Source organism: Moschus berezovskii, chromosome 16 (assembly GCF_049115385.1).
Source record: "Moschus berezovskii isolate FMDL1 chromosome 16, NW_MosBer_1.0, whole genome shotgun sequence".
In the NCBI taxonomy this organism is placed as follows: Eukaryota; Metazoa; Chordata; class Mammalia; order Artiodactyla; family Moschidae; genus Moschus; species Moschus berezovskii.
In genome coordinates, this window is record NC_142475.1 from 60176981 (window position 1) to 60192059 (window position 15079).

The following is a 15079-nucleotide window of genomic DNA, read 5'->3' on the forward strand; positions in this document are numbered from 1 at the left end:
GTGGGGTCACAAAGAGTTGGACACGACTGAGCAACTTTCACTTTCACCAGTGAGACTAAGAGAATGATTTAGGTAGTGATATTGTCAGAATTTTTCTGATAAAGAGACAGAACTCCAATTCAATCTGTGCCTTACCAACTTCTCCCCCCTTTTATTATTACACTCAGATCAATCTCCAGTGAATGAATTTTTTAAAAAATGGAGTGTAACTGCTTAATGTCATTTAAATGGCTTGCCAATATCTGTAGTGATGGTTGGGCTGAGGACCACTTTTTCCAATTGCGTTTAGATTTGCTTACCTCCACGTGGCCCCTGTCATGTGAGGGCAAAGCATTTCTCCCTGATTGGATGAGATGAAGTGCAGCAGAAAGCACCCCTAAATGTTAGGTGGGAGACTTGAGATTCAGTCCTTGAGTGGTCTTCACTGGAAAGTCACATCCCACTTCTGGCTTTGGTTTTCTCATCTATAAAGTGAAATAGTAGGAAATTCAGGAGTGGGATTGCATTACTGGAGTGACCATATATTTCCTACTCTACATGTGACACACACTGCTAAACTCTTTATATGTAACCTCCATGGTAACTCGAGGGGATGGTTATCATTCCTAACTCCATTTTATAGACGAAGCATCTGGGGATTGGAGTGTGTGTGTGCCTGTGAAGTCGCTTCAGTAGTATCCGACTCTGTGCAATCCTATAATCTGTATCCCACCAGGCTCCTCTGTGTATGGGATTCCCCAGGCAAGAATACTGTTGCCATTTCCTACTCCAGGGGATTTTCCTGACCCAGGGATCGAACCTGCATATCTTACGTCTCCTGCATTTGCAGCCTGATTCTTTACCACTAGCACCACCTGGGAAGCCTGAGCACTGGAGTAGCTAAATATTAATAATTCTCCCGAAGCCACATGGGTAGTTGTCTAGATGAAATGCACCCATGTTTTCAGTGGTCCCATTGAGTTGTGGTTGAAGTAGACATGGAGGTGAGATTCCAACTGCTGAGGTTCCAGCCTCCACACTCAGTCAAGTCCAATAACCTCCTTAAGCCTCAGTCTTTCACCTGGAAAATGGGGTCAATAAAAATGTCTGCCTTATAGGGTTGCTTTTCCAATTGAAGGAGGAAATAGAGGCCCAATTCTTAAGTACAGTACTTAACACACATTAAGTAATCAACAGGGCTTCCCAGGTGGTGCAGTAGTAAAGAATCCACCTGTCAGAGCAGGAGACACAGGTTCAATCCCTGGGTCGGGAATATCCCCTGGAGAAGAAAATGGCAACCCACTCCAGTATACTTGGCTGGAAAATCCCATGGACAGAGGAGCCTAGTGGGCTACAGTCCATGGGATCTCAGAGAGTCGGACATGACTGAGCAACTGAGCATGCAAGTAGTCAGAAACATTAGTTGATATAATTAAAGTGTTCTAGAGCAGTGGTTATGTGGTTACTAACTCTTCTTTGTTTTGTCACGAATCTAGTAACAGATGTCCAGAGGAAAATAGAGATCTGAAAAAACAGCCTTATATAACAATTATGGATTCCAGTATAGCTGCAGGTAACCAAGGGTTAATAAATCCAAGGATAATATTTCCTGGGAAAGAATCTCTCAGAGGAGAGATTTTAGAATGGATGCTTCTCAAAATGTTTCTCTTCCTTCCTTGAAGGCAATGGCTTAAAACAAAAACAAAATCCAGAAAAAAATTCTCGTGTAGTCACTGCCTCTTCCATCAACAAACAACACTCATTTCATCCCTCAGGGGCCAGAAGTCTCCTTTGCTGCCTGGAGCTCAGTGAAATTCTCCGGTTCTTGTGTGCTGACATGTTCAGCAGACATTCCTGCCTCTTCTGCCTCAGCTCCTTCAGCATAATTATCTCTGTACTTATTTCTTCCCCATAGAAATGCACACAGCCTGTCAGTGTCAAGCAAGCCATGCCGTACTTTGCTCCTGGGATTTTCTGCACAGATATTTTTCCTTTTTGTGGAAAAACAGCAAATGACATGAAATTTTATGTGGACACGCAAATATACTTTTGGAGGGTGGGGATAGGGGTGGGGTAGGGACGGAGGGTGAGAAAGAAATACCGTCATTTCAGCTCTAAGCATAGATGCGGGACATGGCCAAGTTCAATGAGTAATGGTCAATTGCTGTATGCTTGAAGCTAACACAACATTGTTAATCAACTCTGCTCCAGTGTAAAATTAAAAAAAAAAAAAGTAAGTAATGTTGAAATGTATAAATTTAGTATAATAGGCAAAGGGAGCTACCCTCAATGATTCTTTGATTATTCATTTATTCATTCCCTGTCTAGCGAGCCTCTATTGTGTCATCACTATGCTATGCATCAGAGACTTAACTTTGAACCGTAGATAAAGGGTCTCAGCCGACATGAAGCAAATAATCCAGTGTACATTTATCAGTTAAATAGTCTGGATTCAATAGAGTCAGTTTTCCCTAGCAAAGTATAAGGCAGAAGGGAAATAATATCTTGATCGTGTTGGTTTCACCCATCCAGTTACCCATGCACTCAGTAGCAAACATTTACTGACAACCCGAACTGTGCCACGCACAGGGGTTACTGTAGTGCAAAGTTTCTGTTCCCTATCACTAGTGAAAATGATGGTGATTCTTTGTTGTGGGGCGGTAGTTCTGAGCATTGGGGAATGTTTAGCAGCATCCCTAGTGTCTACCCACTGGATGCCAGAAACACTCCTGATTGTCACAACCAAATATTTAAATATTACTGAATAATCCCAAGAAGCAAAACTGTCCCCCTGTTGTTAAGTCCCCCAGTTAAGGCTCTAGTGAACAAGAGCTTGCCCCTCCCACTGATATCAAATAAAAGTCATTTTAGTAACATTAATAACCACAACAAAAATCACAATGTATGGAATATCTCCTTTCTGTCAGGTTTTGTGCCAGCTATGTCATCTTATTTAGTACAACAATCCTATGATGTGAGCAAGTATTTATTTATGGATTTCTAAAGATTTATAATGAATATTCACAACCATTTCTTCACATGTGAATTTCAAACTTCTAAAAGCAAGAATCCATGTTTAAAGATGAGAATTATGGAACTTATTATATTCTAAGAGATGGCAGGAGCTGAAAATAGAAAGACTATATTTTAAAGAAATATTAGATTATCCAATAGATTAAAAATGCCCAAGCAAAAAAGTCTCACATAAAAATATATAGGGAGCTAAACTTTTCCTTTCTTAGAACTTTTGGTTTATTTTAGCTAAACTCTTCACTCTTTGCATATTTCTTTTTAACATTTTTTAGGGCATATATATTAATTTTTGTGTTTATAATCTAGTTAAATCAAGTCTTATATTCTGTCCTTCCTATTGCTAATAAAATGAGTAAAACAAGATGCTTTCTGGGCTTCAGAATGATAACTAATAATTGAATTTCAGAGTAGAAAATTACCTAAGCTGCATCAAGTTCAAACCATCAATTTATTGATGAAGAATTCAAAGCTAAGTCAAGGAAACTGAATTACTCTAGATCGGGGCTCTCCAAACTATAGTCTAGGAATCAAATCTTACTTGTTACTTGTTTTTGCAAATGAATTGTTATTGAGACGCAACTATACTTATTCATAATGCCCATGACTACTTTCAAGCTATAACAACACAGTAGGTTAGTTACCACAAAGACTGTATGTCACTCAGAGCCTAAAATATTTATTATCTGGTCCTCTACAGAAAATATACATCAACTCCTACCCTAAGTCCAACTACCAATAGGACGAGAGTCAATGTGTCTCTTACTGGGCAGCCGTGTGGTGCAGTGGAAAATCCCTGGGTTCTAGAATCAGAGCAGGATCTGAATCCTGTCTATCTTTCACAACTATGTGGCCTTGAACATGTAACTTGATCCCTCTTAATCTTGTTTTCTAGTGGAATAAAACTTGGATAAATACTCTGGTAATTGCATTATGTGGTTTATGAATATTTCATACTCATACTCAAAATAGATGATATTAAAATGCAGTGCCCTTTCTGCTTAATAAGTGTGACTTTTGCTCATTTATTCAATAAATATTTATAAAAAGCCAGGCACCTTGGCAGGGACTGAGGGCACTGGATAGGTAAAGGCAGAGACCTCTGAACTCAGTAAATTTCAGTTGAGCAGAGAGCAGGTAAGGCAAGACCCTTCACCCAGACCCTGGTCAAGCGTGGTTTCCTGTTGAAGAGGATATTGACCTGAATCCTCAAGAACAGTAGGGATGAGCAAGGCAGAAGAGGATGGGGGTGAGGTAAGGAGTGTTCCAGACAAAGGGAAGAACTAGAGTAAAGGACTTAAAATCAGCAAGATGTGGTAGACAGGAAGAACTAAAAAAGCTTAATAGCATTTGAGTGGGACTTCAACCTTGGGAGAAAGTGGGAGATAGATGAGGTGAACAAGATCCATGCCCCCAAAAGCCATGATAGTAGACATTGTCAGCTGCCTCCCCAACAACTATGGCCCCTTCCTTACTAACAGAATCATGATTTTGGACAAGGGGCAATATGCCCACCTGACAGGTCCCAGGTGAGCTGGTGCCTGGGATCTGACCAATGAGAGGCAATGATGAATTCTGAGGTCTTTCAGAACAAAGTCTTCCAGCTCAAGAATAGTGATGAGAAAAGCCTTTACTTTCCCTTTCCTCTTTTCTGCTTTAGATGCAAGGTGAGTCAGATTATCTGTTGTGCTTTTGATGACAACAAAAGCTGACAGGCTGGAAATGGAGGCGTGAAGTGTGTGAAGACACAGTTCCAGAGACGTCTGGTTGGATCTGGGCTGTCATCTAGGACCAGGCCTGGGTCTGCATACTTATGAACTCCTGATACAGAAACTGGGGCAAGACCAAAATGGGTTAAGTGCCAGGGTAAAATGAAATCTAAGGGTAAAGCCATGAAATTAAAAGGTGCTTGCTCCTTGGAAGAAAAGCTATGATAAACCTAGACAGCATATTAAAAAGAAGAGACATTACTTCACTGACAAAAGTCTGTATAGTCAAAGCTATGGTTTTTCCAGTAGTCATGTATAGATGTGAGAGTTGGACTATAAAGAAAGCTGAGCACCGAGGAATTTTTGCTTTTGAACTGTGGTGTTGGAGAAGACTCTTGAGAGTCCCTTGGACTGCAAGGAGATCCAACCAGTCCATCCTAAAGGAAATCAGTCCTGAATATTCATTGGAAGGACTGATGCTGAAGCTGAAACTCCAATATTTTGGCCACCTGATGCAAAGAGCTGACTCATTGGAAAAGACCCTGATGCTGGGAAAGATTGAGGGCAGGAGGAGAAGGGGATGACAGAGGATGAGATGGTTGCATGGCATCACTGACTCAGTGGACATGAGTTTGAGAAAACTCAGGGAGATAGTGAAGGGCATGGAAGCCTAGGGTGTTGCAGTCCATGGGATAACAAAGAATCAGACGTGACTGAGCAACTGAACAACAAGGAAAAAGTGAATGCTGCAAAAGCTTTACTACCCAATATCCTCTCAACCGTCAGCAACTGAGCTCCAGATGGATTAGATGGGCCTTTGGGAGAAGTCATTAGCTTTTGGTGGAGCCCTTGGTTTCTTCAAGTGTAAAATGGAAGTGATAATAGACTCATTTGAAGAACCATCTGTGAGGATTCAATAGTGTACAGATTGGGAGTACAAGTATAGGACCTAGTATGTATCACTAGAGAGTACTCAAAATGGCAGGTGAATACTCTTATTGCTGTATTATTGTTGTAAACTCAAGTTTCTTGAACAACTTTGACATTATTAAAGAGTACCCCAGGCTGATTTGAGTCAGAATTTTCATGGGCATTGCATCGGGGGTTGAATGAGAAACTCTCCAAATCAGTTTTTCCCCCCAAACTACATGTTGTGATCCATGAGCATTGGGAGAAATTTAATTTGGGGGGAAGCAGGAAAGAACAGAATGGGTTAGAATAGGCAGCATTAGAATGTATCACATGGTTAGGATAATAATTGTTTCATCGAAGTTTTATTTATATATTTATTTATATACATGTATCGGATTGCAATTGTAAAAGGTATTTCTGATTGTGGATTGCATTAAAAAAATTGTGCTTTTTTTTTTTTCTGGAAAAAAGCTGCTTTAAGGTCCCTTGCAGCTCAAGATTCTGTGGTTGTTCTGAGAGGCTGTGGCTTATTTCAGCATCATGTCTTCATGTTACACAACACTGGTACCCTGCTGACTCATGGTCATCAGGCAGTTCTCTGCTCCAGTGAGAGTTTTCTCTTCCTCACTGCCCTTTGTTTTCTACATCAGCCCTGTTTGGTTTTTTAAAGGAGCCAAGGAAGTTGGGCATCTTATGGGTTGCCCACTAAATGAAATGGATATTAAACTAGAGTCGTAAGAGGTCTCCAGGGGGCCCTCCAGCTCAGTTCATGGAAGAGTGGACTCATAGCCTGGAAGGAAATAGACCGTGTCCTGGGAGCAGAATAACTTAGCAGGTTTTGTAGTCTCAGGATGGAAATTTCCACAGGTGTAATGAGTCCCTTTAATTCCCTGATCTAATTGTCATCTCTAGTGTTGACACCATGGAATGTGAAGGAGGGCAGTAGATTTTTACTGGGAAAAAATCAGACAATTTTTATGTAACTTTTTTGTTGTTGAGTGAAAGAAGAATAAACAAAGAACATGCAAAATGCATCTATATAGATATAGATAAACATGCAGTACCTGTTCTATTTTTGGTACTGTCCACAGCCAACAATAGATGATTGTCTGAAAGCTATAATTGGCACAGTCAGAGGAAGCCAGGATTAAAAATTAGAAAATTTAGAGTTCCTGCTTGGGTGACCTTGGGTGAGTCACTGACCTATTCTGAGCTTTGGTCAAAAAAAAAAAAAAGCTGCATTTTAGGGAATACCATGTGCCAGGCACATTACAGATATCACTTAAAAACTTGAGAGCAACCCTGAGTGGTAGTTGGATACTCTACGAGGCCAGCTTAGGGCCACATTGCTAGCCAGAGCCAGAATCTAGAGCTGAATGTAGTCTGCTTGCCTCAAAAGCCCACAGTCTTCCCATTTTATTTTTCAGTCTTCTTCTTCCTTTCCCCCCTCCCTCTTCCATTCCTTCCTTCCTTTCCTTTTTAAAATTCAAGTATAATTGAGGGCAGGAGGAGAATGGGGCAACAGAGGACGAGATGGTTGGATGGCATCACTGACTCAATGGACATGAGTTTGAGCAAACTCTGGGAGATGGTGATGGACGGGGAAGCCTGTTGTGCTGCAGTCCATGGGGTTGCAACGAGTCAGACATGACTTAGCGACAGAATAACAACAACTGTCGATTTACAAAATTATGTTAGTTTCAGGTGTACTGCAATGTGATTGTTATATACATATACATAGAAAATAATCTGATATATCTGTGTATTTCAGAATATTTTCCATTATAAGTTATTATCTTTTTATAATTGACATACAGTTGATGTATAATATTATGTTAGTTTCAGATGGACTACTTGATGATTGGATATTTGCACATATTATGAACTGATCACCACGATAAGTCTAGTAACCATCTGTCCACACATGAAGTTATTACAGTATTATTGACCATATTCCTTATGCTGTTTACTACGTCCTTATGGTTTATTTATTTTATAACTAGAGGTTTGTCGGAGAAGGCAATGGCATCCCACTCCAGTACTCTTGCCTGGAAAATCCCATGGGCAGAGGAGCCTGGTAGGCTGCAGTCCATGGGGTCGCTAAGAGTCGGACACAACTGAGCGACTTCACTTTCACGCATTGGAGAAGGAAATGGCAACCCACTCCAGTGTTCTTGCCTGGAGAATCCCAGGGACGGGGAAGCCTGGTGGGCTGCTGTCTATGGGGTCGCACAGAGTCCGACACGACTGAAGTGACTTAGCAGCAGAGGTTTGTACCTTTTAATGCCCTTCAACCATTCTTCCCCCACAATATCCCTCCCCTTTGATGACCACATGTTTGCTGCCTGTACTGATGAGTCTGTTTTCATTTGTTTTTTAGATTCTACATATATGTGAAATCATACAGTATTTGTCTTCCATTGTTTGATTTATTTCACTTAGCCTGATGCTCTCTAGATCCACCTATGTAGTCACAGATGGCAATATTTCATTTTTATGGTTGAGTAATTTTCCACTGGCCTTCCCTGGTGTCTCAGTGGTAAAGAATCCATCTGCCAATGCTGGAGATGCTGGTTCCATCACTGGGCTGTGCAGATCCCCTGGAGGAGGAAACGGCAACCTAATCCAATATTCTTGCCTGGGAAATCCAACAGGTGGAAAAGCCTGGTGGACTCTGGTTCATGGAGTCACAAAGAGCCAAAACACACCTTAGTGACTGAGCACATCCACAGTATTCCATTGTGTGTGTGAGTGTGTGTGTGTGTATTGTATGTATATATCACAACTTTATCCACTCATCTATAGATGGACACTTAGGTTGTTTCCATGTCTTGGCTATTGTCAATAAGTTTGCACTGAACATAGGGGTGCATATGTCATGTTTTCTTTTTAAAATGGATATTAAAAATAAAAATGCTTACCTGTTGAGGTCCTTTAATGGACCAGAACCTGGTGGTTTATTGCAGAAAGCCAATAAAGCCCCTGGCACGGGGCTTGCTCTGTTCATGAAGGCCTCAGGCGCCCTCTCAATGGGGTGAAGGCAGAGAGCGCCTTCTTGAGAGGGTCTTAGAAGCCCTGGCAGGAAAGTGAACACAGAGAGCCTCTGCGCTCCAGGAATTAGCCTGAAAAAGAGAGAGAGGGAGAGAGAGAGAGAGAGAAAGCAAGACACGGGGACCAAAGCTCTGATGGAGCAAAGGCGTTTTAATCAACATGGTGTGGGTGTACATACTGTAGTTACTCTCAGCAAAGATAAAGATTAAAATTCCAGACTTACAAAACATAGGTGATCCATATTAAAGAGAGAGAGTTGTAAATGATCACTTTTACCATATGGTTCATAAAAAGGAAGAGGGTACTTATCACCATGTAGAAAAACTAACAAAGGAAATGCTTGGATTCCTCAGCCCCTGGGAGAGGCTTGCCTCTCCTCTTAATTCCTGAATATTCAGGAATTAATAAGGAACAGAGAATTCCTGACAGATCCAAAACAGCACACAGGAAACCTCCTGTTAGATGTTTTCTGACACTTACCAACTCCAAAGGTTGTTTTAAGGTTGAAAAAAGCTAAAATAAATGTAAACATTTTGAAATCTGTTAGTTACTATGATTAGGAACACTATTTATTTTATAATGGCCATTTTCTATGAGCATGAGTAAAACTATATATGCATATTGTTTTAACTTTTATTACACATGTACATTTGTTGGACTCTTTACTTATTCGTCTCCAACACTAGACTCTGAACATCTTGAGAGAAGGGCTCTTGGCCTATTTGGGTGTATGTTGCTAATCTCTGATACAATGCTCAGTTCAGTTCAGTCGCTCAGTAGTGTCTGACTCTTTGTGACCCCATGAATCACAGCACGCCAGGCCTCCCTGTCCATCACCAACTCCCGGAGTTCACTCAAACTCATGTCCATCGAGTCGGTGATGCCATCCAGCCATCTCATTCTCTGTCGTCCCCGTCTCCTCCCACCCCCAATCCTTCCCAGCATCAGAGTCTTTTCCAGTGAGTCAACTCTTTGCATGAGGTGGCCAAAGTATTGGAGTTTCAGCTTTAGCATCAGTCCTTCCAATGAACACCCAGGATTGATCTCCTTTAGAATGGATTGGTTGGATCTCCTTGCAGTCCAAGGGACTCTCAAGAGTCTTCTCCAACACCACCGTTCAAAAGCATCAATTCTTTGGCACTCAGCTTTCTTCACAGTCCAACTCTCACATCCATACATGACCACGGGAAAAACCATAGCCTTGACTAGACGGACCTTTGTTGGCAAAGTAGTGTCTCTGCTTTTTAATATACTATCTAGGTTGGTCATAACTTTCCTTCCAAGGAGTAAGCGTCTTTTAATTTCATGGCTGCAATCATCATCCACAGTGATTTTGAAGCCCCCCAAAATAAAGCCTGACACTTTTCCCACTGTTTTCCCATCTATTTCCCATGAAGTGATGGGACCAGATGCCATGATCTTAGTTTTCTGAATGTTGATCTTCAAGCCAACTTTTTTTCACTCTCCTCTTTCACTTTCATCAAGAGGCTTTTTAGTTCCTCTTCACTTTCTGCCCTAAGGGTGGTGTCATCTGCATATCTGAGGTTATTGATATTTCTCCCAGCAATCTTGATTCCAGCTTGTGCTTCTTCCAGCTCAGTGTTCCTCATGATGTACGTTGCATATAAGTTAAATAAGCAGGGTGACAATATACAACCTTGACATACTCCTTTTCCTATTTGGAACCAGTCTGTAGGCAGAGAATTAATAGCTCAATATTTGGTGTACTGCAATGAAAGTATGGAGAATCTTCAGTCTGTCACTGTGCAGAATATTCCTATATTTAGAGACATGTTATCTCAATAATTTGACTTTTATGAAATTACACAAAGATCTGGAAAAATATGTATCAACATATTAACAAGAATTATGGGTGAATTATCCCCTCCATTCCTTCTATTTTCTCATTTTCTTTAATAAATATATTTTATCCATTCAGTTAAGATTTTGGGTTGTTCTGTTTATTTTCACTAGAAGGAGTAGCATTGATCCACTGGAAACCAGACACATTAATTACCACTAGTTTATTCATTTCCAAGGTTCTGAGACTTAAAAAGCAAGAATAGAAGAGCAAAGGAAAAGGCTTTAGACTTGAAGCCCAAGCTGGGACAAGGAAGAGGAATTTCCTAGGCTGCCCAGAGGTCTTTAAGAATTGTGGAATTTCAAATTTGTGAAGGGAGTTGAGCTTCACTATTTGCACAGCATTAGCTTCCAGAAATCCTTCCCAGAACCTCTCACAATGGCTGCAAGTCTTCTGCTTCAGGACTTCCAAGGACAGGAACTCAGGCTATTTTGCAGGAAATCTCCTTCCATTATCGGTCAGAATGGATGTGAAAACGCCCCTGTGCTGCTGTGCTTACTTGCTCAGTCGTGTCCGATTGTTTGTGACCCCATGAACTGTAGCCCACCAGGCTCCTCTGTGCATGGAATTCTCCAGGCAAGAATACTGGAGTGGGTTGACATGCCCTTCTCCAGAGGACCTCCCCAACCCAGGGATCAAACCCAGGGCTCCCACACTGCAGGTGGTTTCTTTACCAACTGAGCCACCAGGGAAGCCCAGCAATGCCCCGTAAGTAGAGTTAAACATCTGCCTCTCCCACATTTTGACCACCAGTCACATTTGGGTCCTCCAGTGCCAAAGAGAAAACACAAAAGATGATTCCCTGAGCTTCTCATCTACCCCCGGCTGCACACATCCTACCGTTAAGCTCTCTTTAGACGGGCTGGCTCTCTGTTCTCTAATGCCTCGGTTCCTGGTTTCTGGACAGAGACTTTACAGGATGATGAAGGGCACGGGTTTGGGAAGCACGTGGATTTGAGTTCTAACCTGGACTAGTTCTCTCATGAGCAATGTGAAAACCAGTTAAAGCAATAGTAAAAGAAACACAATAATGATAAAGGATGATAATGCTGAGAATAACAAGAGCTACAGTTTGGGGGTGTATATTAGGCACCAGGCACTGAGCAATGGACTTTATTTGCAAGATCTCCTTTCATCATCAGATACTGAGTTTTGATTTCTCCACTGTATTGTGAAGACAATAATAGTCATCCACATGGAGTTGTGGTATGATTTAAATAACAGAAAGCATGCAAAATACTGAGAATAGAGCCTGGCACACAATGAACACTTCATAAAGATATAATAATGATGATAACTACGGCACCCTCAAAGGGCCATTATACGCTAAATGAGGTCACTTCTCTGCAGAATGCAGTGGAATCACAGCTCTTCCACCAATATGGCAGGGAGTTCACAGGTGCAAATGGGCGTCAAGTGCCTTTGTAGCACGTGGGGCAGAGAGGTAAGAAGAGCATAGAGTTGTAACTCCAGATCAGGCTGAACGGCATATCCATTCTATCTGACGCCAAGGATCTGAAGCTGAGTATTTTAACTTGTGATTGTATTTGAATTTTTTTTTCCAGAATAAGCTGCTGGTTTCTGATGTCTGTGTAGACAGGCTGCCCATATCTCTTCTTTCAGTGGAGTGAAGGGATTAAGAACATGAGCTCTGGAGTCAAATGACCTGAGTTCAAATTCTGTTGAACTCAATTCAGCCCATACCAGCTGTTTTCTTAAAAAGTTTTCTCATTTATTTATTTTTTAACCTTTTAGGGAGAACTATAGCTGATTAACAATGTTGTGATAGTTTCAGACGCACAGCAAAGCAGCTAAGCCATGTATCATGTGCATCCATTCTCCCCAACCCCCCCTCCCATCCAGGCTGCTGCACGACACTGAGCAGAGTTCCCCGTGCCATACAGTAGGTCCACGTTGGCTACCCATTTTAAATAGAGCAGTGTGGACCTGTCTAGCCCAGGCTCCCTAATTGTCTCTTGCCTTTGATCCTCCCCCTCTGGTAACCATAAGCTCATCCTCTAAGCCGGCTGTTTTATGTGGACAATGTCCTTAACTCTTCTGTGTCTTAGTTTTCTCATCTGTAAAACGGTGATAGCAAAAAATAGATGCTTTGTTGAGTTGATTTAAGGATTGAATGAGTTCATAGTATAAAATACCTAGGATAAGGCGTGAAAAAATTGGTATTTCTTTTAGTAAAATAAAGGAAAGATAGAGTCAGAATTTCTGTTCCTGATCCAACCAGCTCTGAATGAAGAGCTTTAAATAAGTCTCAGTGTAAAACACACGTGCTTATGTATGCGCAGGCGTGCACACACACACACTCACACTCACCCCTCCAGCCTCTGAGCTATAGAACAGCCACCTCTTCCGAGATTTCATGCCCAAGACATTCTTGGTCTTGCTGTACTGCAGGGCCATTCTTTACAAAATTGTCTCTTGCTGCAGGAAATCAGGATGCAGCAATATTAAAATGCCTGCACGAGATAGAATAAAAAGCGGAGGTCAGAGGCAGAGCCCTGGCAAAATCCACAGGCAGATGCATAATCAAAGTACAGTCCTTTCATCATATTAAAGATGTTCCTATTCCCGTTTTATAAACAGGTGAAGAGCCTGAATTAGAGCAGTGGGATGTGGATGTATCTCCTAATGCCGGTCTGACCTTGGGTGTGCATATTTGTTTCTCTTTCTCTGTGCTTGTGATGCGGTTTTCTTAAACTTATCTTCAAATATCCTTATAATATTGTCTGAGACAATTGACGGTGAAAGGATAGGAGATTTCTCAGGAACACACAAACAAAGCCAAACTCAAATCAAGCAAATTGCTTCACTCATGGAGATAAAGCTAAACTGCTTGGCCAGGCAGGGAGTCAGAGAGAACAGAAAAGATCTAGAGGGAGCGGTGGGGGAGTGTTCAGTACATTTTCCTTATTATTTCTGCATTTGTCAGAAAGGAACTTCCCCCTCTCCTATTTTATATTCTTAGCTGTATATACAAAGCAATCAATGGCTTTATAAATAAAGTCTATTTTTGTTATGGGTATGAGACAGCTCAGGAAATGGAACAGAAAATCACTTTCCAGTCTAGTCTCAAAATCAATTGTTTCCAAATTATTTTTCTTGCAAAACTTCTATTTGTATCTTGGAATTTTCTTTCATTTACCACTACTCCTGTCTCTCTCTCTCTCTCTTTTTTTGCCTTGTTCAGTGAAAAGGCTGTATTTAAACTCAACATTCAAAAAGTGAAGATCATGGCATCTGGTCCCATCACTTACTGGCAAATAAATGGGGAAAAAGTGGGACTAGTGACTGGTTTTATTTCCTTGGGCTCCAAAATCACTGTAGATGGTGACTACAGCCAGAGAATGAAAAGACGCCATCTCCTTGGAGAGGCTTCCCAGGTGGCGCTCGTGGTAAGGAAGCCACTGCCAGTGCAGGGGACTTAAGAGACACAGGTTCCATCTCTGGGTCAGGAAGATCCTCTCGAGAAGGAAATGGCAACCCACTCCAGTATTCTTGCCTGAAGAATCCAATGGACAGAGGAACTTGGTGGGCTATGTCCATGGGGTCGCAAAGAGTAGGCCATGACTGAAGCGACTTGGCACACACGCATCTCCTTGGAAGAACAGTTATGACAAAGACAGAGTATTGGAAAGAAGAGACATCACTTTGCCAACAAAGGTCCAACAGTCAAAGCTATGTTTTTTCTAATAGTCATATTTGGATGTGAGAGTTGGGCCATAAAGAAGGCTGAGCACTGAAGAACTGATTCTTTCAAATTGTGATGCTGGAGTAGACTCTTGAGAGTCCCTTGAACTGCAAGGAAAGCCAACCAGTCAACCCTAAAGGAAATCAACCCTGAATATTCATTGGAAGGACTAATGCTGAAGCTGAAGCTCCAATACTTTGGCCACCTGATGCGAAGAGCTGACTTGTTGGAAAAGACCCTGATGCTGGGAAAGACTGAGGCTAAGAGGAGAAAGGGATGATAGAAGATGAGATGGTTGAATGACATCACTGACTCAATGGATATGAATTTGGGCAAACTCCAGGGAATAGTAAAGGACAGGGAAGCCTGGTGTGCTTCAGTTCATGAGGTCACAGAGGCAGACATGACTTAGTGACTGAACAACTGTCTCTTTTTCAAAGGTTTTTCACTATCTCTTTTGACACTTGTGATCTGTATTATAAAACCAAACTTTTAGATATGTATTGTCATTTTTCTCATCATTCCTGTAAGATCCCTGAAGGCAGGGCATATCTCCTATTTCTCTTTCCCCTACATAATGAAGCATGGATTCAGCAATGTAATAGACATATAGGAAAATACTGAGCTCCTCACTCTTTGTGAAGCCTTATCACACAATAATATATTCAATGTGTTTTATGTGTCAGGGAGTGAGCTGATTTTATGTCATTTGATCTGCATCCAAAGCAACTGCCTCATTATCAAGCTGCATCTTCCTAATCCTTTCCTCCCAAACTTCTGTCCCTGGGCCAGTGGAAGACTGGTTTAGGGAAAGAGACAAAGATGAGCCAA

General features: G+C 41.5%; 1 pseudogene; it reads right to left on the reverse strand.

The window, feature by feature from the left end:
• The window catches only part of LOC129560019 (centromere protein O pseudogene), a 54714-nt pseudogene extending 41754 nt beyond the window's left edge, over window positions 1-12960 (reverse strand).
• Between the last annotated feature and the right edge of the window lie 2119 nt (window positions 12961-15079).